At 47.1% G+C, this 27,418-nt stretch overlaps 1 protein-coding gene across 2 annotated transcripts in view; it reads left to right on the top strand.

Annotated features, from left to right (window-relative positions):
- Positions 1 to 15,636: 15,636 nt before the first annotated feature.
- The window catches only part of LOC143767670 (uncharacterized), a 108,207-nt gene continuing 96,425 nt past the window's right edge, over positions 15,637 to 27,418 (top strand). Inside the window, exon 1 of one of the 2 annotated variants that reach the window (XR_013213734.1) lies at positions 15,637 to 15,709. The gene's annotated coding sequence lies outside the window, so the exon portion shown is untranslated. The remainder of the gene's footprint in view (positions 15,710 to 27,418) is intronic. The other variant, XM_077256146.1, reaches the window with a different exon arrangement.

The following is a 27,418-nucleotide window of genomic DNA, read 5'->3' as shown; positions in this document are numbered from 1 at the left end:
GATGAATGGAAAACAGCATTTAATACGCCCGAAGGCCATTTTGAGTACTTGGTGATGCCTTTTGGACTCTCTAATGCTCCTTCTGTGTTTCAGTCCTTCATGCATGACATATTCCGAGAATATCTGGATAAATTTATGATTGTGTATCTGGATGACATTTTGGTCTTTTCGGATGATTGGGAGTCCCATGTGAAGCAGGTCAGGATGGTGTTTCAGGTCCTGCGTGCTAATGCTTTATTTGTGAAGGGCTTAAAGTGTCTCTTCGGAGTACAGAAGGTTTCCTTTTTGGGTTTTATTTTTTCTCCTTCTACTATTGAGATGGACCCAGTCAAGGTCCAGGCTATTCATGACTGGACTCAGCCTACATCTGTTAAGAGTCTTCAGAAGTTCTTGGGTTTTGCTAATTTTTACCGTCGCTTCATCGCTAATTTTTCTGGCGTGGTTAAGCCCTTGACAGATTTGACCAAGAAGGGTTCTGATGTGACTAATTGGTCTCCTGCGGCCGTGGAAGCCTTTCGGAAGCTGAAGCGCCGGTTTTCTTCAGCTCCAGTCTTATGTCAGCCTGATATCTCTCTTCCTTTTCAGGTCGAGGTGGATGCTTCTGAGATTGGAGCATGGGCTGTTTTGTCGCAGAGAGGCTCTGAGTGCTCCGTGATGAAGCCTTGTGCCTTCTTTTCAAGAAAGTTTTCGCCTGCCGAGCGGAATTATGATGTTGGTAATCGGGAGTTGTTGGCTATGAAGTGGGCATTTGAGGAGTGGCGACATTGGCTCGAGGGAGCTAAGCATCGTGTGGTGGTCTTGACTGATCACAAAAATCTGATTTATCTCGAGTCTGCCAAGCGCCTGAATCCTAGACAGGCTCGTTGGTCGTTGTTTTTCTCCCGTTTTGATTTCGTGGTCTCGTACCTGCCTGGTTCGAAGAACGTGAAGGCTGATGCTCTTTCTAGGAGTTTTGTGCCTGACTCTCCGGGAGTTTCAGAGCCGGCTGGTATTCTCAGAGAGGGAGTGATTTTGTCTGCCATTTCCCCAGATTTGCGACGTGTGCTGCAGAAATTTCAGGCGGATAGACCTGACCGTTGCCCACTAGAGAGACTGTTTGTCCCAGATAGATGGACCAGCAGAGTTATTTCCGAGGTTCATTCTTCGGTGTTGGCGGGTCATCCTGGGATTTTTGGTACCAGAGATTTGGTGGCTAGGTCCTTCTGGTGGCCTTCCTTGTCGCGGGATGTGCATTCCTTTGTGCAGTCCTGTGAGATTTGTGCTCGGGCTAAGCCTTGCTGTTCTCGTGCCAGCGGTTTGCTTTTGCCTTTGCCTGTCCCAAAGAGGCCTTGGACGCACATTTCCATGGATTTTATTTCGGATCTTCCAGTATCTCAGAGAATGTCTGTCATCTGGGTGGTGTGTGATCGTTTTTCCAAAATGGTCCATTTGGTGCCCTTGCCTAAATTGCCTTCCTCCTCCGATTTGGTTCCTTTATTTTTTCAGAATGTGGTTCGCTTGCACGGCATCCCTGAAAATATTGTGTCTGACAGAGGATCCCAGTTTGTGTCCAGATTTTGGCGGATTTTTTGTGCTAAGATGGGCATTGATTTGTCTTTTTCGTCGGCCTTCCATCCTCAGACGAATGGCCAAACCGAGCGAACTAATCAGATGTTGGAAACGTATTTAAGATGTTTTGTTTCTGCTGATCAGGATGATTGGGTGACTTTTTTGCCATTGGCCGAGTTTGCCCTTAATAATCGGGCTAGTTCTGCTACTTTGGTTTCGCCTTTTTTCTGCAATTCTGGTTTTCATCCTCGTTTTTCCTCGGGTCAGGTTGAGCCTTCTGACTGTCCGGGGGTGGATTCTGTGGTGGATAGGTTGCAGCGGATTTGGAACCATGTGGTGGACAATTTGAAGTTGTCACAGGAGAAGGCTCAGCGCTTTTCCAACCGCCGTCGCGGTGTGGGTCCCCGACTTCGTGTTGGGGATTTGGTATGGCTGTCTTCTCGGTTTGTTCCTATGAAGGTCTCCTCTCCTAAATTCAAGCCTCGCTTCATCGGTCCTTATAAGATTTTGGAAAACCTTAATCCAGTGTCTTTTCGTTTGGACCTCCCAGCATCGTTTGCCATTCATAATGTGTTCCATAGGTCTTTGTTGCGGAGGTATGTGGTGCCTGTGGTTCCTTCTGTTGAGCCTCCTAATCCGGTGCTGGTTGAGGGCGAATTGGAGTACGTGGTGGAGAAGATCTTGGATTCTCGTATTTCTAGACGGAGGCTTCAGTATTTGGTTAAGTGGAAGGGCTATGGTCAGGAGGATAATTCCTGGGTTGTCGCCTCTGATGTTCATGCGGCCGATTTGGTTCATGCCTTCCATGCTGCTCATCCTGATCGCCCTGGGGGTCTTGATGAGGGTTTGGTGCCCCCTCTTCAAGGGGGGGGTACTGTTGTGAACTCTATTTCTGGGCTCCCTCTTGTGGTCACAAGTGGTACTGTGTGAGTGCTGTCTTTCTGCAGGTTTGTGGCTGGCATCAGCTGTCTCGTTATAGGTGGGTTGGTTTCCTATTTAGCTCACTGGAACTCTCAGTTCAATGCCTGCTGTCAATGTATTCAGTGCTATTCTGATTTCTTCTGACTACCTTGCTCCCAGTCTGTTCAAGAGAAGCTAAGTTTCCGTTTGTGCATTTTTTGATCATCAGTGTTCGATATGTTTCTTGTCTCACCGTTATTATTTGTTGGGGGCTTCCTATATCTTTGGGGTTATTTCTCTTGAGGCAAGTGAGGTCTTGCTTTCTCTTTAGGGGTAGCTAGTTCCTCAGGCTGCGTCGAGACGTCCAGGATTTTAGGCACGTTCACCGGCTACCTTTAGTGTGTTTGGTTAGGATCAGGTTTGCGGTCAGTCCAGTTACCACCTCCCTAGAGCTTGTTCTATGCTTAGTAACTTAGCTAGTAGTTCCTGTGATCCTCAGCCACTAGGATCATAACAGACTAGGGTTAGGTCTAGGGTTAGGGTTGGGGTTAGGGCTAGGGCTGGGGTTAGGGTTGGGGTTAGGGTTTCAGTTAGAATTGGGGAGTTTTCACTGTTTAGGCACATCAGAGGCTCTCCAAACGCGACATGGTGTCCGATCTCAATTCCAGCCAATTCTGCTTTGAAAAACTAAAACAGTGCTCCTTCCCTTCCGAGTTCTCCTGTGCGCCCAAACAGTGGTTCCCCCCAACATATGGGGTATCAGTGTTCTCAGGACAAGTTGGACAACAACTTTTGGGGTCCAATTTGTCCTGTTACCCTTGGGAAAATAAAAACGTGGGGGCTAAAATATCATTTTCATGGAAAAAAAATCTTTTATTTTCGCGGCTCTGCGTTATAAACTGTAGTGAAATACTTGTTGGTTCAAAGTTCTCACAACACATCTAGATAAGTTCCGTGGGGGGTCTAGTTTCCAATAGGGGGTCACTTGTGGTGGGTTTCTACTGTTTGGGTACATCAGGGGCTCTGCAAATGCAACATGACACCTGCAGACCAATCCAGCTAAGTCTGCATTTCAAACGGCGCTCCTTCCCTTCCGAGCTCTGCCGTGCGCCCAAACAGTGGTTCCCCCCAATGTATGGGATATCAGCGTACTCAGGACAAATTGGACAATAACTTTTGTGGTCCAATTTCTCCTGTTACCCTTGGGAAAAAAAATTGCGGGCTAAAACATCATTTTGTGGAAAGAAAAAATGATTTTTTGATTTTCATAGCGCTACATTCTAAACTTTAGTGAAACAATTGGGGGTTAAAAGTGCTCACAACACATCTAGATAAGTTCCTTAGGGGGTCTTCTTTCCAAAATGGTGTCACTTGTGTGGGTTTCCACTGTTTAGGCACGTCAGGGGCTCTCCAAACACGACATGGGTTCCGATCTCAATTCCAGCCAATTTTGCATTGAAAAGTCAAATGGCGCTCCTTCCCTTCCGCGCTCTGCCATGCGCTCAAACAGTGGTTTATCCCCATATTTGAAGTATCAGCGTACTCAGGACAAATTGCACAACAACTTTTGGGGTCCAATTTATCCTGTTACCCTTGGGAAAATAAAAAATTTGGGGCAAAAAGATCATTTTTTGTGAAAATTAATAAGAATTTTTTTTTATTACGGCTCTACATTATAAACTTCTGTGAAGCACTTGGAGGTTCAAAGTGCTCACCACACATCTAGTTTAGTTCCTTAGAGGGTCTACTTTCCAAAATGGTGTCACTTGTGGGGGTTTCCACTGTTTAGGCACATCAGGGGCTTTCCAATCGCGACATGGGTTCCGATCTCAATTCCAGCAAATCTTGCATTGGAAAGTCAAATGGCGCTCCTTCCCTTCCGAGCTCTGCCATGTGCCCAATCAATGGTTTACCCCAACATGTGGGGTATCGGCGTACTCAGGACAAATTGTACAACAACTTTTTTGGTCCAATTTCTCCTGTTACCCTTGGTAAAATAAAACAAATTGGATCTGAATTAAAAATTTTGTGAATATAAAGTTAAATGTTCAATTTTTTTTAAACATTCCAAAAATTCCTGTGAAGCACCTGAAGGGTTAATAAACTTTTTGAATGTGGTTTTGAGTACCTTGAGGGGTGCAGTTTTTAGAATGGTGCCACTTTTGGGCATTTTCTCTCATATCGACCCCTCAAAGTCACTTCAAGTGTGAGCTGGTCCGTAAAAAAAATGGTTTTGCAAATTTTGTTGCAAAAATAAGAAATCGCTGGTCAACTTTTAACCCTTATAACTCCCTAACAAAAAAAAATTATGATTCCAAAATTGTGCTGATGTAAAGCAGACATGTGGGAAATGTTGTTTATTAACTATATTATGAGATATAACTCTATAATTTAAGGGCATAAAAACTAAAAGTTTGAAAATTGCCAAATTTTCATTATTTTCAACAAATTTTTGTTTTTTTCACAAATAAATGCAAGTCATATCGAAGAAGTTTTACCACTATCATGAAGTACAATATGTCACGAGAAAACAATGTCAGAATCACCAGGATCCGTTGAAGCGTTTTAGAGTTATGACCTCATAAAGTGACAGTGGTCAGAATTCTAAAAATTGGCCCTGTCACTTAGGTGAAAACAGGCTTCGGGGTGAAGGGGTTAAAGGAAAGAAAGGAAGTTGGAAGATGAGGAATTGCTGCAAGTAAGTTTAGCATGGTGTAGAACAACAGAAAATCTGTCTGTCTAAGGAAAGTTGGGTGACTGACTTAATGAGGGTTTTCTGGAAATGTATTGAAGTAAAAAAAGAGGATCTTTAAATGATTCTGGCTTGTTAGATCAGTCTGAGATATTATGGACAAAGCCTGCGTAATTAGAGGTGATGTGCAGGAAGAAAAACATGGTGATAAGTTTTAGTATAAGAAAGTATGAAACAAGATGGTGCTGAACGCCATGCTGCTCCCAGTTTGTCTCCACCCATTACATTGTCTCTAGACAATGAACATGTTGGGTATGTAGGAACTAGAATTTAGTTTGGGTGGAGACCTGTCCTGTATGTGGTGCCCCCTGTTGGCACATAGGAACTATTAAACCTATTTCTAAGCTAGGATTGTATCCTTTGTTATGCCCCCCCCCCCCCCACACCATTTATGTGCATAGTGTGCCTCTTGTCCAGTGCCCCAAATGCTATGCCCCCATAAGTCTTGGGCATGCCCTCAATGAGTATTATACCTGCACTGGATGGCACCAGCACCCCTTTAAGGCCCTGCCCTCTAGTTCTTTTCTTGATAAAATCCAAATGGATGCAGCAGTTACTAATACGTCTGTCTTTTGCTGCCATATGAGACTCACTAGGACAATTACTCGGCCAGGATGGGCAGCCCACCTCAACCCCCTTCTGTTCTTTTGCAGTGCTTATCTGGGTTATAGCCACGAGACCTTACATCTCAGCCTAGGGGTTCAGTTATGGTGGAGCCCCAGGTGGGTGTATGGCATCCCTGCGATCCTAGTGAAATGCGGGCTATAATGAATAGAATGAAAGACCATGGAATATTTCCCATGTCATTTGTTACAAAAAAAATAAAAAAAATAGTAATGCTTTCTGCTGTTGCTGGTGAGATTTAGAGGAACAGATTAGCCTCCAGAAAGTCATCCTTCATGATATCCAACAGGATTCTACTGAATCAGGAGAAAATATTATACCCGGCTCTGGCAAAGTTAAAGGTTTAAAGTCTGTGATTATAGAGCCACTATTAATGTCCCACTTAGAGTATTAAAGTCATATTCCCAGCTCTAATAATGCAAAAACCTGGTCTAGAACCCCTCTTACATAGACCAGGCAAGGGCAAAGAAATTTAATGTGTAAAGTAGAAAAATTATTTAGAACCGAGAGTCCTCAGTGGTTGGTATCTTTCCTATATGTGTAAAGAATGCACACAGATGCTGCGCAGGGAGATAGCCCCCTCCCTCTCTCCCCTCTTCAGTCTCTTAAGGTACCGTCACACTAGGCGATATCGCCAGCGATCCGTGACGTTGCAGCGTCCTGCATAGCGATATCGCTATGTTTGGCACGCAGCAGCGATCTGGATCCTGCTGGGATATCGCTGGTTGCAGGGAGAGTGGACGAACTTTCTTTCGTCGCAACTCTCCCGCTGACACCGCTGGATCGCCGTGTGTGACGCCGATCCAGCGATGTCTTCACTGGTATCCATGGTAAACATCTGGTTACTAAGCGCAGGGCCGCGCTTAGTAACCCGATATTTACCATGGATACCATGGTAAAAGTAAAAAAAAAACACTACATACTCACCGTCTGTTGTCCGTCACGTCCCCTGGAGCTTGCCGTACTGACTGTCTCAGCGCCGTCCGGCCGTAAAGCAGAGCCCAGCGGTGAACCTGCAGTAACAGCGGTTCACCGCTGGGCACCGCTGTTACGGCCGGCCGGCGCTGAGACACAGTCAGTGCGGCAAGCGCCGAGGGACATGAAGGACGACAGAAGGTGCGTATGTAGTGTTTTTTTTTTTTTTTACATGGGGACTTCGGCATCGCTGAAGACAGTTTCAGCGATGCTGAAGTCGCTTGGTCGCTGGAGAGAGCTGTCTGTGTGACAGCTCCCCAGTGACCACACAGCAACTTACCAGCGATCACGTCGCTGGTCGCGATCGCTGGTAAGTTGCTTAGTGTAACGGTACCTTTAGTGTCAGTCAGGGTCATGAAGCTGTGCTGCTGGGATAGCCCCCTCCCTCTCTCCCCCTTCTCTCAGTGCTGAGATCTCAAGTTTCACTGTGTCTGATAATATCAGCATTCATGGCGCACTACTGATTCCAGCCATCTTGCTGCCTCTGGGGGAAGAGGAGGGAAGTGGGTGGTAGTGGAACCTGCCGGACCTGCTAGTTGAACTATAACAACTATAACAAGACCATGACTGTGTACATATAATGTCCCACAGGGGGGGTTTCAGTCATGGTGCCGATGTCCCACTAGAATACCCAGTCCATGAGCTCTTTGTGGATGCATTGCAGTATTGTTTGGATTACCAGTTCTACGCCGAATATGCTGTTGGTCCATGAAACCATAAATGTGGAACCGTTGCCCCCACACATGGCGGTCCAGGAAGAGTACTCTGACGTGACGCACTAACATCACTGCATAGATGAGTCAGGAAACAGTGGGTTTTGCACATGTCCATGATAAACCTGATCCTAATGCAGATTTTGAGTTTTTTCTTGTAGATGGCTCCAGATACCACCAGGATGGGTGATTCTACATTGGATATGCAGTAGTATCCTCACATGAGGTAATCTGAGCTGAACCACTCGCTCCTCACATGTCGGTGTAGGAGGCAGAGTTGAAGGCACTCACTGAGACGTGTAGAGCCGCTGCAGGTAAAGTCGCTAATATTTACAGATTCGAATTATGGATGGGAAATATCCCATGATTATGGCCCTAGCTGGAGAAGCAGAGTGTTTCTTACATCAGCCGGTAAGCCCATTAATGCAGAGCTGGTGGAACAATTAAGGGAGGCATTGATGTTACCAGTCCAGGTTGGCATAATCAAGGTGAAAACACACACGAATGGTGACTCTGTGGAGGTAGAGGGCAACAGAAGGGCGGACAAGGCTGCTAAAGTAGCAGCAAGGTGGCCTAGGGAGCAGTGGACGGTGGCGAGGAGTCAGCGTATTCCAGCCACACTGAGCTTAAATGTCCTGAAAACCCTCCAGCTGCTCAAACAGAGAAGGAACACTGGGAGAGAATGGGAGCTGAGCTGAACTCAAAAGGAGTATGGTAGAATAAGGATAAATTGTATATACCAAGGTCCCTGTTCCTAATTATGGCGCAAGCAATATATGGCCCCACTCACACCTCAAAATGTCACATCTGTACCATGGTAAATGCCTTCTGGATAGCTCCTGGTTTCAGTTATGTAGCGGCGAAACTCATACAGTCATGCCTCATCTGTGCACAGCACAACCCAGGTAAAACTGTAAAGAAAAAAAAAAAATCCCTAAGAAAGCGACAATCAGGCCTCTCTACCAGTTTCAGAGACTGCAGACTGACTACATACAGCTATCCAAGGTAGAAGTGTATGAATATGTCCTAGTATGTGTAGATCTGTTCTCTGGTTGGCCGGAAGTCCATCCAGAAAAATGTGCTAATTAGTGCTAAAATGAAACTTAAAAATTCAGAAGGCCATGACAGACACATGAAAGAATTAAAGAATTGGGTAGAGTGTTTGTCTCTTGCACTCTTTTCAGTCAGACGCAATCCAAATAGAAAGACAGGCTTATCTCCTTCTGAAGTCCTGCTTGGTAGTGCCCCAAAGACGTGTCTGTACTTCCTATAAGTACTACAGCCTATGTCCAGGCCTTGCAGAAAAAGACTTAATGTGGTGCATAAACCTGTATTGTCATCCATTCCAGATCCTAATGAAAGTGCAGACGTGCATCAGCTGAATCCATCCACCCTACTTCTTCTTTCCAGGAGGGATTCAGTGGACCTCGACCACCCATGGCCAGAAACCACCAACCCTCCAAATGACCTTTTACCAGATGAACTAGGTCCCTTCAATCATGACTGTCTTGAGCACATGCTATCAGAGACTCAACATTTACCTAGGGTATCGGAAACACCACTACCAGGAGCCGACCTTGTGGTGTATACAGATGGATCTAGATATGCTGATGATATTGGACGATTTCACACCGGATTGGCTGTAGTGACCCAAGAAGAACTTATTTCAGATGGATCCTTGCCACCTTCAATGTCAGCACAGGAAGCCAAACTCAAAGCTGCAACTGAAGCCTGCAGGATTGCAGAGGGGAAGGTAGTTAACATCTACACAGACTCCAGATATGTTTTTGGAGTTGCCCATGATTTTGGACGACTGTGGGCCACTAGAGGGTTCCAAACCTCAGTTGGCACCCCTGTGAATAATGCCAAAGCAATTCGCCAGTTAATGGAGGCTCTGACGCTCCCCAAAGAGAGTAGCAGTCGTTAAGACCAAGGCTCATGGCAAGTTGGGCTCTGCAGAAGCAAAAGGAAACTACTTTGCAGATCAGATGGCAAAACAGGCAGCCCTGTGGGAACCAGGGAAAGAGGAAGTAGGGGTGTATGTGGTTACAAGAAGTAAAAACAAAACAATGCGGAAAAATAAAGAACCACAGCTACCTCCCGTGACCAAACTAAAGATACATCAGGACCAAATGGAGCCTGAGGAAATAGACCAATGGATCAGCAAGAAGGCACTGAAAGGTCAAGATGGATTATGGCGAATAGATCCTGACCAAGACGAGTCTACCCACAGTTTGCAACCCGGGGACTTCGTCCTGGTTAAAAGGTTCACTAGAAAATCACCTCTTGAGACCAGATACGAGGGTCCGTACCAAGTTCTCCTGGCAACGCCTACCTCAGTGAAACTCGAAGGGAGATCAACATGGATCCACGCTTCACATTGCAAAAAAAGCGGACCAACCACCCGAGTAATACATATCCTTGCCATCATCTATCTATTGCTGTTATGTATAGAAACTGGGCAACAGGAAGCTGTAACTAAAGAAAAGGGAATTATTACTTTCTGGTACAATTCCTCGAGTACAGGGGTGGCTACATATGGGTTTGATGCTTGTGACATAATACAGGGAAGTGGGTGTGGGGAGTCAGGAGCGTCACGACTCTCAGGAAAGACAGAACTGTTTGTATTCTTTATTTGTGGTAATTGGGAAGGATGGAATAAAAACTGTGGCTCCTGGACATCTGTAGGGTGGGATACAAGTGATAAAGGGTGGGGATATAAACCGACCCCTGCCCTCAAACAAAAGAGTAGTAAAGGGAAGTCCTTACTTACACGGATGACTTTACTCAAATCTGACTCTAGTGACCAATGTATGACAAAGTGTCATCCTTTGATACTCACTATTGGGAATCCATCACCTAATGATGCAGGAGAGTATACTTTGGGTGCATATTATAGTCAGGGGGGAAAGACCTCAACAGGCAATTTCCAACTTAAAGATATGTTGAAGTCTTAGGAATGGGCAAATGCGCAGGGTGAAAGTGACAAATCTGGAATACCATGAATTCCACTTCTTCAACATGTTCGTGTTTTTAGGGGCATAACTGCAATCCAGAACCCCACTTATGAGGATACACTTGCTATAGAGACTGGATATACAGATGTTAACGCCTGGGTTGAGTGGATGAGGTACACTGCACAACAACAAAATAGAACCAATTGTTATGTGTGTGCAGCAGCCAGGCCCCATTTGGGATCTGTTCCCCTATTAATCCCTGAATTGGAGGAGGAGTGTGTCCTTGCCTTCTTTACCAACACCTCCACTAATTACACACAATGTGGGAGATGGAGGGATAAATATCCTGTGTTGGATAAAACTCCGTCTCTTGGTCGAAGTATTACTATCTATCCTGGTAATTACACCTGTATGCAAGTACAAGGAGAGGGCCGTTTCTTGAGGAATTTTAGTAAGGGTTTTTGCCATAATTATTCCTCAGCAACCCCTGAGAAGTTAACGCAGCAGGTCTCCTCAGTAGCAGACATATTCTGGATATGTGGGGATATGAGGATAAGGTCTAAGTTAGAGGGTAATTGGAAGAGACAGTGTACTTTGGCCAAGGCCATCATACCTTTCCATCTTATCCCTGAAGGTTCGCATTTGACTAATCAGAAACAGCCCCAACATATGAAAAGGGGATTTGCCCCCAAAGAAAGCTTTGACCCTCATGTGTATATTGATGCTATAGGAGTACCAAGGGGGGTCCCTGATGAGTTTAAAGCAAGGGACCAGATTTAAACAGGATTTGTGTCTATAATCCCTATTATAAGTGTCCATAAAAACGTAGATTGGATTAACTACATATATTATAACCAACAAAGATTCATAAATTATACTAAGGATGCATTAAAGGGCATAGCTGAACAATTGGAAGCCACATCCACTATGGCTTTCCAAAACCGGATGGCTTTGGATATGTTACTAGCAGAGAAAGGAGGGGTATGTAAAATGATTGGAGAAACTTGTTGTACCTTTATTCCCGATAACACAGGTCCGAATGGAAAGGTTACATTAGCTATAAAAAAAGCTTGAATCCCTATCTGAGGAACTTAAGGAAAATTCAGGAATTGCTGATCTTTAGGATACTTGGTTTGGGTGAATGACAGGATGGCAGAAATCGTTGACACAGATTGGTACAATTATTATGGTAATCCTTATTTTCATGTCTGTGGTTTCTTGTTGTATATTTCCTTGTGTTAGACAGATGGTCAACAGGAGCGTGGACAGCCAACCCCTACGCTGGTTTTCAAGAAGATGGTGATGGCCATGATTCTACTATAAAACCCCTGAAGACCAATTTGATTTATTAAACAGGGATAAATGTATATATCTGATTTCCACATGAATATAGATTGCACCAAGGGGGGTAAAAGTTCAATATTGCCCGTCTAATGGGCAGAACAGATGTCACAATCCATATACTGTGTTTTCTCTTTTTTTTGTTTGTGTTTGTCACTGTCCCCTGTGTGTATTATCTGCAGTGGTGAGGCTAGCGTCCTTGCCAGCCAGTGCACTAGTTAGGTCAGAGTTAGGTATCAGTGAGGGACGAGGTTCCTGGCGGCAGTGGGGGGAAGGACCCACTTAGGGCGTTAGGGCAGTGCAGGGACAGGTTCAGGTTAAATTCAGGTGGTGACCATTCCCCATTTCCCTATCGGTAAGGCCTTCCTTTCCCCATTTTCCATCCCTTTTTCTGTGTGTTATGCATTCATGGACTGACCAGCTATTGGGTCATATTATATTGTGACATCAGGTTAATAATTGATTTAGGGGGGACTGTGAAGGAGAAAAAAGTAACATATGAAACATAAGATAAATATAATAAAGTGCTAATGTGCAAGAGTGCAATAAATATTACTATATTGTGCTAATATGCACTAGTGAAGAAAATACTGCTGCACAAGGCTCAAAAAGTTAAACAAACTAGGCTGAAATAAGTAATAAAACAGACATATTATAAGTGTATATTTGGTACAAGTGTGCCATGTAATGTGTAGGTATAGTTACCAAGAGGATGAGACCCGGGGACCCACCACACCCGACGCGCGTTTCGCACGGAAACAAAGCATTTCGCCTGGACGAAGCATTTCCGTGCACACTCCATGAACATTTCCGTGAACACTGTTCACACATAGCGTAAATGCCGAGTTCTTTCTTCAGCTTTTTTCTGCATGTGTCCGCTCCAGATTTCCCCCCCCCATTTTTTATGCGTTTTTGAGGCAGATATTTAGCCGTGTTTAACACTTTGTTAATATTACAGAAAAGCTTTGATTCTGCGCTTAAAAATGTAACTGCGTTTTTTCTCTTCATACATTTTTTTTCTTCTTACGTTTTTTCAGAAGAAGCTTATAGAGAAAAAATGCATCAAACCCCAGAGTTCAGCAGTGTCTTCAGGCCACAGAGAGCGGAGATTTCATGGAATCACGTCCACTCTGCTGTGAAATTTAGATCATGTTCACATGTAGAGTAAATGCTGAGGATTTTCTGCTGATTTTTTTTCATAAAAATTCTGCTGTTTAAAGCAAAGTGGATGAGATTCCATGAGATCTGCGCCGCTATTAGGATCCAGCAATCAGTATCTTACATTATGTAACAGTCAGTATTTCTCTATATGTCGTCCCTCCGCCTGTTACCGCTGTTCTTCCTTCCCCTTTTCTTTCCTTGCCTTTCCTGTTCCTTTTCTTCTCTGGTCTCTTAAATGTTTTATATATAAGGTATTATATAGGTACAGTAACTTTTTCCCCTGCTTATCTTGTACAGACCAACCTTTTTCATTCTCTTTCATTTTTCCCCTTTTCCCAATTTTTCTCAATAAACCATATTTCCCCCTTCTCATCCTTAACCCTTTCCACCCTGTATTTTGCCTACTTCTTTCATCCCTTATATTTCTCTTTTTTCCTGTTATTTGGTTCTTGTCTGTGTCTATATTACTGGGTATTTATAATCCTTCTCCTTTTTCTTTACCCAATTTATGTAAAAAATCCTTAATAAAAACTCCCGTCACATAGAAGGCACCCGCTGTGCCCCAAGATGGGGCTGATCTGTGCGGTTTTGTTGCTTTTTTTCTCGTCTTCTATGTGGAGCCCAATAAAAACGCAGGTAAAAAACTGCAGAAACTTTATTAAGTGCAGAATCAAAGCTTTTCTGTACTATAAAAAGTGCATTATAAACGCGGCTTCACATCTGCACCAAAAACGCATCAAATAAGAAGGAGAAGATTGTTATTGTGGAGTTTGATCCTGCAGAAACCAAAAAACACAGTATTTCTGCAACGTGTGAACACGGCCGTACAGACACAACAAAGCTGGATGTCGTATAGTGACGCTACATAAAGATGAGAAAGTTCTGGAGCCTCCGACTGTGAATGAAGGAACAAACAATAATCCCCAGGTCCCACACGCTGGACCAGAGACCCCTGAAACCACCTGCTCCTCTCTAGTCCCATCTGTCCCGGATACAGCGGACAGTCTCCGGATTTGGGTCTACACCCTGCAGTCTCAGGCGTCTGCTGAACTTCCCTCACTACCAGTGCCCCTCTGACAACTCCTCCTGTCAGGGCAGAAAGAAGTGGTAAATGGGTGTGGATTGGGGTGAGACCAAAATTTGCCACTCTGTGCACCGCATGATCTGTGCCTCTTTCTGTTCTTCAAAAGTTAGGAAGTGTGCACAGTGACTTGGTGTAAGAGGTGGATGTGGACCTACTGCACAAAGGGCCGGGCTTAGGCTACTTTCATACTAGTCCGTCTGTACGGGCCATCGCAAACCATCGGCCCGACATACCGATGGACAGTGTGTTAAGTAGCACAACGGGGGCAGCGGATGCAGTTTTTCAACGCATCCGCTGCTCCATTGTATTGTCTGGGGAGGAGGGGGCGGAGTTCCGGCCGCGCATGCGTGGTCGGAAATGGCGGACACGACGCACAAAAAAAGTTACATGTAACTTTTTTTGTGCCGACGGTCCGCCAAAACACGACGCATCCGTCGCATGACGGATGCGTCGTGTCGCCATACGTCGCAATGCCCTGGAAGGGTGTAACCAGGTCTTCACTAGAGCCACTAGTGGACAGGACAGGCTGGACAGCTGGTAGACATAGGTACTACTCCAGGGTAGTCACCAGGACTGGAGCAGCTGATGGAAGAGTAAGGGTATGTGTCCACGTTCAGGATTGCATCAGGATTTGGTCAGGATTTTTCATCAGTATTTATAAGCCAAAACCAGGAGCGGAACAATTAGAGGAAAAGTATAATAGAAACATATGCACCACTTCTGCATTTATCACCCACTCCTGGTTTTGGCTTACAAATACTGATGAAAAATCCTGACCAAATCCTGATGCAATCCTGAACGTGGACACATACCCTCAGAGACACAAGTGTGAGGTACAACAGGTGACACCTGTGGGATGAAAATGCCCATTACACCCTGAGATGACTTCCCTGGTGGTACAGTGTCCAAAATGGGGTCACTTTAGGGGGTTATATGTCTTCACACACCTCGGGGGCTTTGTAATTGGTCCCCACAAGTGAGGACTGCCAAATTACTGCTCCAAAAGCAAAACAGTGACTCTCCCCATTGGAGCCCGGCCGTGTGCAGCCATTTCTGACCTCAGGTTTAGAAGAAATTTCTCTATAAATTGTGGCACCAAACAATGATTCTTCCCTCCGGAGCCGCGGAAGCGAGATCTCCTGCCACATTCTGGGGGTCGCCTCATTCTCCAGAAATTACTTTATAAATTGTGCAGCGTCCTATAAGATATTCCTGCCCACAGCGCCCCCATCCAGGGAGTGCCTGAGACAGGTCATTACACCGAAACGTCATGATGATCACGTGTTATATACGTTCTACTCTATACACCTCGTACACACACGGCTCTGCTCCGTACACCTCGTACACACACGGCTCCTCTCCGTACACCTCATACACACACGGCTCTGCTCCGTACACCTCGTACACACACGGCTCTGCTCCGTACACCTCGTACACACGGCTCTGCTACATCCACACTGTAAACCCCTCCTGACCCCACACATAAACTTCCCCTCATCCAGCACCATGACAACCAGCACAGCAGAGTCCTGCATACACTGAGGCCCCTGATCATGTGACCCCTGACTCCTCCCCTCCTGTGACCTCATCACAGGTCCTGTGCGCTCAGAACAGCCATTCATCTCATCTGCTGGAGTTGCTCCTTTAAGAACAGGTAACGTTGCAAAAAGTAGAACAATTCCCCCATTAAGTGATTGGATCCCCCCAGATCTTTGAAAGATCTTAGTGATATTACAGACTGGAGTTTCCAGAGCGCTGGATTCAGGGCAGTCCTAGTGCTGACTGAGCCGTGCGCCTCCATCTATAGTTCTGTTGTGGTAGGTGGTGGAGCCGCTCTTTCCTCTGCATTGTTTGCAGTGAAATAAATTTGTCCATTGTCAGGATGGGCGCTGAGGTGACTTCTAGTCGGTTGTGTGGCGCAGGTCTCCTGGCAGTGTGCTCCGGGCGCGCTCCGGCCTATCACAGGGGAAGCACCTGCACGTCTGCAAACATCCTCAGTCAATAGCTGGGAGACGGGTGTGTCAGAGGCTGCAGACCGTTACACTGCATCTGTCTGCAGAAGGTCTCAGTAGTTTGCTTCGCAGGCGAGTGGCCACCTCCCCGGTGCTAATGGCGTTCCAATGGAGTTTGAAGGACGACGGTGTTTCTGAGTCTACTCAAGCTAACTTCCCCTTGTTTTGTGTATCCTAGCTGTCTAGCAGTAGTGGGGATTGACTAGCGCTCATCCTGTCCTTCCCGATGCAGGTCTTATCGCCAGGGTCAGGCAGGGATTATGTATCCTGCTCGGCGATAGGTGCAGAACCTATGTAGGTAAGATAAGGCAGACAGGGTGAAGTAAGGTCTGTCTAGGGGTCTCCACTCCCCCCTTCCCTAGTGTTTGGTTTCCTTTCCCTTATCCCTTCGTGTTCCACAAGCCTTTCCTTCACATTGATATTTAAGGCACCGTCCATTATTGAGAGGTACCTTAGCAACTTTAGTAATCTGTGTTTTCTGCTACTTAGTTGTAAGGTCCCTGTACCTGTGCTCCCTTATCCTGATCCTGTCCCCAGGCTTGCCTTGTTTGAATCTGATCATGTGCATCCTTGTAACCTGCTCCTGAGCCCATCCTGCATCTACCAGAACCTGATCTGTCCTGTACGCACCTATACCGCTACCCTCACCAGTGCAGTCTGAACCTGCACCTGTGGTATCCAGTACCCGAGTCCATCCTGTGTTCCAGACTGTATTGTGTCTGTTTCCTATCCAGTACCTGTCCTTTTTACCAGCCATACAGTCCTGATCCAGAACTTATTCTATCTTTATGTGGTGCTCTGCTTAGATATTCATACTGATGGCTTCTGACAGGTCACTGATCCCTCACTGACCTGACCCCTATATTACATACTGAATGTAATATGTTTTGAAAAATATAAATGCCATCAGCATGAATATGTAATCAGAGCACCACATAAAGACCCGCTCACAGGCCGCCCCAAAGCACGAGAATGTCATTAACTGAAAATTGTAAATTATGATTAAACAACAACCACAAGATGGATTTCATCAACCAAGGTATCAATATAATCAGTATAACGGCGCTGACCTGACACTGTCCGTGGGTTACTGTGCACAATCCTGCTGACAGGTTCCATTTAAATCGTGATAAGAGGGGCACTGACCATTCAGAAGCTCTTCCCTTATCTCAGGCCAAGTTACAGGTAAGGGCTCATACTCACATGTTGTGAATTTGGATTCTGGGCTCCCCCGGTGGCCGCTTGTGGAATTGGACTTGTCATCCTCTTTCCTGTTTCACCTGGTTCCATCAGTAGTGGGTGTCGCTATTTAAGCTCATTTCTCTGGTGGTTTCTTGCCGGTCAACAATGTTATCTGATGCCTCTCAGTGCTTGTTCCTGCTTCTAGACAACTACTAGATAAGTTGGACTTTTGTCCATGTTTCGTTTTGCCTATTTGTTCCAGTTCACAGCTGAAGTTTTGTTACTGTGTCTGGAAAGCTCTCGTTGATCAGGGATTGCTACTCTGGCGTTATGAGTTAATGCCAGAGTTTAAGGTAATCTCTGGATGGTGTTTTGTTAGTGTTTTTCTGCTGACCATGAAAGTATACTATCTGTCTTCTGCTATCTAGTAAGCGGACCTCAAATTTGCTAAGACTATTTTCCTGCTGCGTTTGTTGTTTCATCTGAACTCACCGTCATTATATGTGGGGGGCTACTGTCTTCTTTGGAATATTTCTCTAGAGGTGAGCCAGGTCTTATATTTCCCTCTGCTAGCTATTTAGGTCTTAGGCCAGAGCTGGGCATCTAGCGATAAATAGGAAATGCTACCTGGCTATTTCTAGTTGCGCGGCAGGCTTAGTTCATGGTCAGTATAGTTCCATCTTCCGAGAGCTTGTCCTTCTATAGGCTTGCTATGATCTCTGCCTGCAGAGATCATGACAGTTTGACCGGCCAATAAAGTGTTTAAGACCCAGGTTGAGAAAGGAGAGTTATAAGAAGTCTGCTGGAATTTTTTTTTTTTTTTTTTTTTCCTCCAGTTTGCCTTGCTGCAGTCTTTTTTCTCTCTCTCCTCCTAATCTCTGTATGGCTCTGTGTGCACCTGACCGTGCACCTGACAATAATGGATCTTCAGAGTGTAACTGCGGGTTTGAATAATCTCATCACGAAAGTACAAAATTTACAAGATTTTGTGGTACATGCTCCGGTATTTGAGCCGAGAATTCCTTTGCCGGAGTTCTTCACAGGGAATAGAGCTAGCTTCCAGAATTTCCGAAATAATTGTAAGCTTTATTTGTCCCTGAAGTCTCGTTCAGCTGGAGACCCTGCTCAGCAGGTTAGGATTGTGATTTCCTTGCTCAGGGGTGACCCTCAAGATTGGGCCTTCTCATTGCCAGCAGGGGATCCTGCGTTGTGCGATGTGGATGCGTTTTTTCTGGCCTTGGGCTTGCTTTATGAGGAACCTCATTTGGAACTTCAGGCAGAAAAAACTTTGATGGCACTATCTCAGGGGCAAGACGAAGCTGAAGTTTACTGCCAGAAATTCCGTAAATGGTCTGTGCTTACTCAGTGGAATGAGTGCGCCTTGGCGGCAACTTTCAGAGAAGGTCTCTCTGATGCCGTTAAGGATGTTATGGTGGGGTTCCCTGTGCCTGCAGGTCTGAATGACTCCATGACAATGGCTATTCAGATTGATAGGCGTCTGCGGGAGCGCAAACCGGTGCACCATCTGGCGGTGTCTATTGAAAAGACGCCAGAAAGTATGCAGTGTGATAGAATTCTGTCCAGGAGCGAGCGACAGAATTTTAGACGGAAGAATGGATTGTGCTTCTATTGTGGGGATTCTACTCATGTTATATCAGCATGCTCTAGGCGTACAAAGAAGCTTGATAAGTCTGTTTCCATTGGCACCATTCAGTCTAAGTTTATTTTGTCTGTAACCCTGATTTGCTCTTTGTCATCCATTGCCACGGACGCCTATGTTGACTCTGGCGCCGCTCTGAGTCTTATGGATTGGTCCTTTGCCAATCGTTGTGGTTTTGATTTAGAGCCTTTGGAGACTCTTATTCCTCTGAAGGGGATTGACTCCACCCCATTGGCTAATAATAAACCACAATACTGGACACAAGTAACCATGCGTATCAATCCGGATCACCAGGAGATTATTCGTTTCCTGGTGCTGTATAATTTACATGACGATTTGGTACTGGGATTGCCATGGTTGCAGTCTCACAATCCAGTCTTGGACTGGAGAGCAATGTCTGTGTTGAGCTGGGGATGTAAGGGTATTCATGGGGACTTACCTTTGGTTTCTATTTCGTCGTCCATTCCCTCTGAAGTCCCTGAGTTCCTCTCTGATTATCAAGACGTCTTTGACGAACCCAAGCTTGGGTCGTTACCTCCGCACCGTGAGTGCGATTGTGCCATAGATTTGATACCGGGTTGCAAATATCCAAAGGGTCGTTTGTTTAATCTGTCTGTGCCGGAACATGCTGCTATGCGGGAATATATAAAGGAGTCTTTGGAAAAGGGACATATTCGTCCATCTTCTTCTCCCTTGGGAGCTGGGTTTTTCTTTGTCTCAAAAAAGGACGGCTCTTTGAGACCATGTATTGATTATCGGCTTCTGAATAAGATCACTGTTAAGTATCAATACCCATTGCCATTGCTTACTGATTTGTTTGCTCGTATAGAGGGTGCTAAGTGGTTCTCTAAAATTGATCTTCGTGGGGCGTATAATTTGGTGCGGATCAGGCAGGGGGATGAGTGGAAAACCGCATTTAATACGCCCGAGGGCCACTTTGAGTATTTGGTCATGCCTTTTGGTCTTTCTAATGCCCCTTCAGTTTTCCAGTCTTTTATGCATGATATTTTCCGCGATTTTCTGGATAAATTTATGATAATATATCTGGATGATATTCTGATTTTTTCTGATGACTGGGACTCTCATGTCCAGCAGGTCAGGAGAGTTTTTCAGGTTCTGCGGTCTAATTCTTTATGTGTGAAGGGGTCTAAGTGCGTTTTTGGGGTCCAGAAAATTTCCTTTTTGGGGTATATTTTTTCTCCCTCTTCCATTGAAATGGATCCCGTCAAGGTGCAAGCTATTTGTGACTGGACTCAGCCCTCCTCTCTTAAGGGTCTTCAGAGATTTTTGGGCTTTGCCAACTTTTACCGCCGATTTATTGCTGGTTTTTCGGATGTCGTTAAACCACTGACTGATTTGACCAGACATGGCGCTGATGTTGCTAATTGGTCCCCTCATGCTGTAGAGGCCTTTCAAGAGCTTAAGCACCGTTTTGCCTCTGCCCCTGTGTTGCGTCAGCCTGATGTGAATCTGCCTTTTCAGGTTGAGGTTGACGCTTCGGAGATCGGAGCTGGGGCAGTGTTGTCGCAGAAAGGTTCCGACTGCTCCGTCATTAGGCCTTGTGCCTTCTTTTCTCGCAAATTTTCGCCCGCAGAGCGGAATTATGATGTTGGGAATCGGGAGCTTTTGGCCATGAAGTGGGCGTTTGAGGAGTGGCGCCATTGGCTAGAGGGGGCTAAGCATCAGGTGGTGGTATTGACTGACCACAAAAATTTGATTTATCTTGAGACTGCCAGGCGCCTGAATCCTAGACAGGCGCGCTGGTCTTTATTTTTTTTCTCGCTTTAATTTTGTGGTGTCATACCTACCGGGTTCTAAGAATGTTAAGGCGGATGCCCTTTCTAGGAGTTTTGACCCGGACTCTCCTGGTAATTCTGAACCCACAGGTATCCTTAGGGAGGGAGTAATTTTGTCGGCCGTTTCTCCTGATCTGCGGCGGTCCTTGCAAGAGTTTCAGGCGGATAGACCGGATCGTTGTCCGCCTGATAGACTGTTTGTTCCGGATGATTGGACCAGCAGAGTCATCTCTGAGGTACATTCTTCTGCATTGGCAGGTCATCCCGGAATTTTTGGTACCAGGGATTTGGTGGCAAGATCCTTCTGGTGGCCTTCCCTGTCACGAGATGTGCGAGTCTTTGTGCAGTCATGTGACGTTTGTGCTCGGGCCAAGTCTTGTAGTTCTCGGGCTAGCGGACTGCTGTTGCCCTTGCCTATTCCTAAGAGGCCTTGGACACACATCTCGATGGATTTTATTTCAGATCTGCCTGTTTCCCAGAAGATGTCTGTCATCTGGGTGGTCTGTGACCGTTTCTCTAAAATGGTCCATTTGGTTCCTCTGCCCAAGTTGCCTTCTTCTTCTGAGTTGGTTCCTCTGTTTTTTCAGAATGTTGTCCGATTGCACGGTATTCCTGAGAATATTGTTTCTGACAGAGGTACCCAATTTGTGTCTAGATTTTGGCGGGCATTCTGTGCTAGGATGGGCATAGATTTGTCTTTTTCATCTGCTTTTCACCCTCAGACTAATGGCCAGACCGAGCGGACTAATCAGACCCTGGAGACATATCTGAGGTGTTTTGTCTCTGCTGACCAGGATGATTGGGTTGCTTTTTTGCCATTGGCAGAGTTCGCCCTCAATAATCGGGCCAGCTCTTCCACCTTGGTGTCCCCGTTTTTCTGTAATTCGGGGTTTCACCCTCGATTTTCCTCCGGTCAGGTGGAATCCTCGGATTGTCCTGGAGTGGATGCGGTGGTGGAGAGATTGCATCACATCTGGGGGCAGGTTATGGACAATTTGAAGTTGTCCCAGGAGAAGACTCAGCGTTTTGCCAACCGTCATCGTCGTGTTGGTTCTCGGCTTTGTGTTGGAGATTTGGTGTGGTTGTCTTCTCGTTTTGTCCCTATGAGGGTCTCTTCTCCTAAGTTTAAACCTCGGTTCATCGGCCCTTATAGAATATTGGAGATTCTTAATCCTGTTTCTTTCCGTTTGGACCTCCCTGCGTCCTTTTCCATTCATAACGTTTTTCATCGGTCGTTATTGCGCAGGTATGAGGTACCTGTTGTACCTTCAGTTGAGCCTCCTGCTCCGGTGTTGGTTGAGGGTGAGTTGGAGTACGTTGTGGAGAAAATTTTGGACTCTCGTGTTTCCAGACGGAGACTCCAGTATCTGGTCAACTGGAAGGGTTACGGCCAGGAGGATAATTCTTGGGTCAATGCATCTGATGTTCATGCTTCTGATCTTGTTCGTGCCTTCCATAGGGCTCATCCTGGTCGCCCTGGTGGATCTGGTGAGGGTTCGGTGCCCCCTCCTTGAGGGGGGGGTACTGTTGTGAATTTGGATTCTGGGCTCCCCCGGTGGCCGCTTGTGGAATTGGACTTGTCATCCTCTTTCCTGTTTCACCTGGTTCCATCAGTAGTGGGTGTCGCTATTTAAGCTCATTTCTCTGGTGGTTTCTTGCCGGTCAACAATGTTATCTGATGCCTCTCAGTGCTTGTTCCTGCTTCTAGACAACTACTAGATAAGTTGGACTTTTGTCCATGTTTCGTTTTGCCTATTTGTTCCAGTTCACAGCTGAAGTTTTGTTACTGTGTCTGGAAAGCTCTCGTTGATCAGGGATTGCTACTCTGGCGTTATGAGTTAATGCCAGAGTTTAAGGTAATCTCTGGATGGTGTTTTGTTAGTGTTTTTCTGCTGACCATGAAAGTATACTATCTGTCTTCTGCTATCTAGTAAGCGGACCTCAAATTTGCTAAGACTATTTTCCTGCTGCGTTTGTTGTTTCATCTGAACTCACCGTCATTATATGTGGGGGGCTACTGTCTTCTTTGGAATATTTCTCTAGAGGTGAGCCAGGTCTTATATTTCCCTCTGCTAGCTATTTAGGTCTTAGGCCAGAGCTGGGCATCTAGCGATAAATAGGAAATGCTACCTGGCTATTTCTAGTTGCGCGGCAGGCTTAGTTCATGGTCAGTATAGTTCCATCTTCCGAGAGCTTGTCCTTCTATAGGCTTGCTATGATCTCTGCCTGCAGAGATCATGACACTCACATGCGAGAAACTCGGATGAGTTAATACCCGGCACTGCACCCGGCACTCAGATCAGAGCGTGCAGCCACATAGCAATACATGCAGCTGTACGCTCTGCTCCTGAGTGCCGGGTGCAGTGCCGGGCATTGACGTGTGAGACTCATCTGAGTTTCTCGCATGTATGGGCCCTAACAGTAATAAACAAATCTGGATGGCCGTATATGCGAACATGTGTAATGGCGTCCTGAGCGTACCTGTGCATATATCTGGGACTTCCTCTAAATGTAGCCAGTAAAATAGCCATTCCCCCAATGTCCACCACGTTGCCATGATTGGCAATAGCATTTCTTATATTAATGTATTCATCTACTCTAAATATTTCTTGCTTTAGTCGTATGTACATGCAGCACCCCAGAGTCCTGGTTGTTGCAGTACTGTGGCTCCGCCACTACGGGGAGCTATGGTACGTCTGATTGCACTAAGGAGTTTCTCTGATCAGGTACACTCACACCACACTTCACACTCCGGCCACCAGGGGGGGTGGTCCTATCTAGTAGGCCACTCCTCACAACTCTGGTAAAACTGGGGGTTGGACAGGAAGACAGGGAGAAGTAGGTGGGAAGAGCTAGTGAGAGGACCTGTCAGGGATGGGATCCTGGCAGACTCCTCAGAGCAGAACTAACCAGTAAACAACGGGAATACAGAAAAGGAGAAATACCAGAAGGGGTCCTGCTGTTAGACCGAGGCAACATCCTTCTGAGGCGCAAACAGTCGGTGGCCGGAACGCCGAGCAAGTAAGAGACTTTAAGTACATTGCAAACCACGGCCGGACAGCTAATTACAGGTTGGCTGTCTCACTTAACACCTAAGCAGACAACGGAGGCAGCTGTGGGAGAGGGGCGACTCTAGGGTCCCGGAAGAACTCCAGGCCTACCCCGTCATACGGGTGCGTCCTACCATATCATCTGGAGGACGGAGAAAGAACAGTAGAGACAGAAAGAAACAGTTGTGAGGACTATCCCGGGAGCTCAGCAGGGAAGAACTACAACACACAGCGCTAGAAGGTAGATACTGATTCCCACCTGTAAGGAGGAACTCCTGATGTGTCGTTGGACCGGCCGGTCTCTGAAAACCCAGTTAACAGCGCTCTGGACTGAGGTCTCCAACATCTTCAGTAAAGAGGTAAAGAGACTGCAACCTGGTGTCCTCATTATTTACCGCGACCTGCACCGTTAACAGCACCTATTTGCAACGGACGTCCCCCACTGACAGACAGGGCCACGGACCGGGTCTAGCCACCGTGACAACCCCAGGACTGAGATCCCAGAGGCCCGGCTCCGGGTACCCCTCGGCCCTGCGGCGGTGTGGGGGTGCTCCGCAAACTTGGCGTCACGAACAGGATTTACTTAAGCCTGAAGAATCAGGTCATGTGTGCCTTGGAACTGTGATTTATCGTGCTTGGACTGTACTTTATTGAGAGAACTGTGTGCTACTGCTTGCCGCGGAAAGTTACCGCCAAAATTCGCCATTGCCGCGCGCGGAGGGAGGAGCCTTAGCTACGTGGGCGGGATCAGCCAAAAGAAGCGCGGAACGGAAAGCGCGGTGAGACGCCAATCCCGGAAGAGGAACTCCGACCTCCAGCAGGTTAGTGGGAGGAAGGGACGGCCATGTCCGAGTCGGGAGGAGAGGAGGTGGCGGTCGCAGCCGCGGACGCAGGGGCAGCTCCGGTCCCCGCAGCGGGCGAAGCCGCGGCCCTAATACCACCATTGGCTGCCGCAGAACCCGCTGCCCCCATCAGCCAGTCGGACACTGCCGCTAATGCGAAAGCCATAATGCCCTTCTCCATGCCCTACCTGCCCGGAGCGGCCTGGCTCCCACGATACTCTGGGGAGGCGCATACGTTCACTGACTTTAAAGAAGGGCTCTGCAGCCTGCTCGAGTTCTATCCCCTAACCGAGCCTCAGAAGGTCCATATGATAACCGGCCAACTCTTTGGGGCGGCTCTGAGAGAAGTGAAATCCTGGCCCGCTGAGGATAAAGGAACTGCACAACAGATTTTTGCCAAGCTTAAAGCCACCTTTGATACTCGCACTGCCACAGAGATTAAACTGACCTTCTATGGATGCAAACAGAGGTCGCAGGATAGCTTACGGGACTATGCCCTTAATCTCCAGGAAGCGATGCGGGCCATTAAGCAGAGTGACCCCGGCAGCATGCAGGATGAGGATAAAATCCTGAAGGAGCGGTTCATTGAGGGGCTCCTGTGCAGTCACCAGCGGGGCCAATTGCACTTCCTGGCCATGCAAAATCCAGACTTGACTTTTGCGCAGTTTAAAGATAAAGCTATCCAGGCATTGCAGGAGCGACAGCCCAGCCGCGCAGTACCACCCAGGCGCCCCGCTCTCACCTACCACTAGGAGGTGGCATCGGATACCCCAGTTGCCGCGGAGGCCGACGCCCAGAGCTTCGAGGACGACTCCCCTGCAGGACTCCGTCTCCAGATGCAAGAGCTAACCAAGAGCGTTGCTGCCCTGGCCCGGACGGTGCAGTCCCTACAGGAGGCCCCCAAAGAGAAGATCCAGTTGGCTTCCAGCCCGGAGGATGTCCCTTGGATGCGACGGAGGAGGACTCCGCCGACCAGGAGCCGGCCCGACGATCGCTTCCACCAGGATGGACGACCCATCTGCCGCCGCTGTCATCAGGTGGGCCATCTTGCAAGGTACTGTCCTTTAAACGAGCAACCCCTGGGGCAAAGGGCCAACCCCCAGGAGTAGGACGGTCAGGCCCGCAGCATTGGAGAACCAAGTATATTGGAGGACGACCAGTTCTCCCTGTAGTGATTGATGGGATCCCCTTGAATGCTTTGCTGGACACCGGTTCTCAGGTGACGACTATACCTTACGTGCTCTACAAACGGTATTGGGAGGACGCTGATATTACTCGTGGCCCTGACGATGATTTCACCATAATCGCCAGTAATGGTCAGCCGTTGCCACAGGTGGGGTATAAGGAGGTCACCATCAAAGTGGGGCGGGTGGAATTGAAAGCCCAAGGGATTGTGATTGTAGATATTGATCGTCGAGAATGTAATCCCATGATGACTCTTGGTACTAATGTTATAGAAAATTGTCTTGCAGAAGTGATTGTTTTGTTACAACAGGTGGCAGAAACTGCTGGCCACAGTGAGCAACGTGCCCTGCAGAAGGAAATCAGAGCTCTGATGCAGAGACAGCAGGTAGAGCTGACTGGTGGTGAGATTGGTCGTGTCACTGTGAGTGATTCGAACCCCATCGCGATACCCCCCAAGAGTGAAATGTTAATATGGTGTCGAGCAGCCATAGGCCTCAGGGGTAAGGACTACCAGGCCTTGGTAGAACCCGTATATTCAGACAATAGGCCTACTGTTCTGACAGCCCGGGGGGTGGTCGACGTTCGACAGGGGAGAGTGCCCGTACGTGTCCTCAATTGTGGGGAGGAAGAGGTCCACCTAGCCAAGTATACCACGCTCGCCAAACTGTTCACTGTCAATAATAGTGTAATACAGACACCTGAACCCTTAGTCCCGTCAAACGTGGCGGAGGACAAAGGTTCTGCAGGGCACTCGAAAGACTGGTGTCGGGAATTGCATGTGGGCACTGACTCTACCCCATCTCATCAAATACAGGGGGCTTACAGGGTGGTACACGAGTACGAGCAGGTATTCAGCAAACACCCCTCAGATTTTGGGCAGGTGAAAGGGATCAAACATCACATCCCCACGGGAGATCACCGACCCATAAAAGAGAGATATCGCCCTGTACCCCCAGCTCATTACCAGTGTGCCAAGGACATGTTACGGGAAATGAAGGAGGCTGGGGTGGTGAGAGACAGCTGTAGCCCCTGGGCAGCTCCGTTGGTCCTTGTTAAAAAGAAAGATGGTACAATGAGGATGTGTGTTGATTACAGGCAGTTGAATCGCATTACACATAAGGACGCATACCCACTGCCCAGGATAGAGGAGTCTCTGGCTGCCTTAAAATCTGCTAACTACTTCTCTACCTTAGATCTCACCAGTGGGTACTGGCAGGTTCCTGTAGCGGAGGCGGACAAAGAGAAGACGGCCTTCACGACGCCAATGGGCCTCTGTGAGTTCAACTACATGCCCTTCGGATTGTGCAATGCTCCCGGAACGTTCCAGAGGATGATGGAGAGCTGCCTGGGACACCTGAACTTTGAAACCGTGCTGCTATATCTGGATGACGTTATAGTCTTCTCTAAAACCTACGAAGACCATCTGAAGCACCTGGCCGAGGTGTTTGAAGCCTTGTCCAACTTCGGCCTGAGAGTGAAACCGTCCAAGTGTCATCTGCTGAAACCTAAAGTGCAGTACCTGGGCCATGTGGTGAGCGCTGAAGGAGTGGCCCCAGACCCCGACAAGGTCACAGTGATCAAGGACTGGCCAAAGCCTAGTGACCTCCACGAAGTCCGGCAGTTCCTCGGGTTGGTA

The sequence above is a fragment of the Ranitomeya variabilis genome, chromosome 4 (assembly GCF_051348905.1).
Source record: "Ranitomeya variabilis isolate aRanVar5 chromosome 4, aRanVar5.hap1, whole genome shotgun sequence".
NCBI classification, from domain to species: Eukaryota; Metazoa; Chordata; class Amphibia; order Anura; family Dendrobatidae; genus Ranitomeya; species Ranitomeya variabilis.
This window is presented reverse-complemented; position numbering and strand designations above follow the sequence as displayed.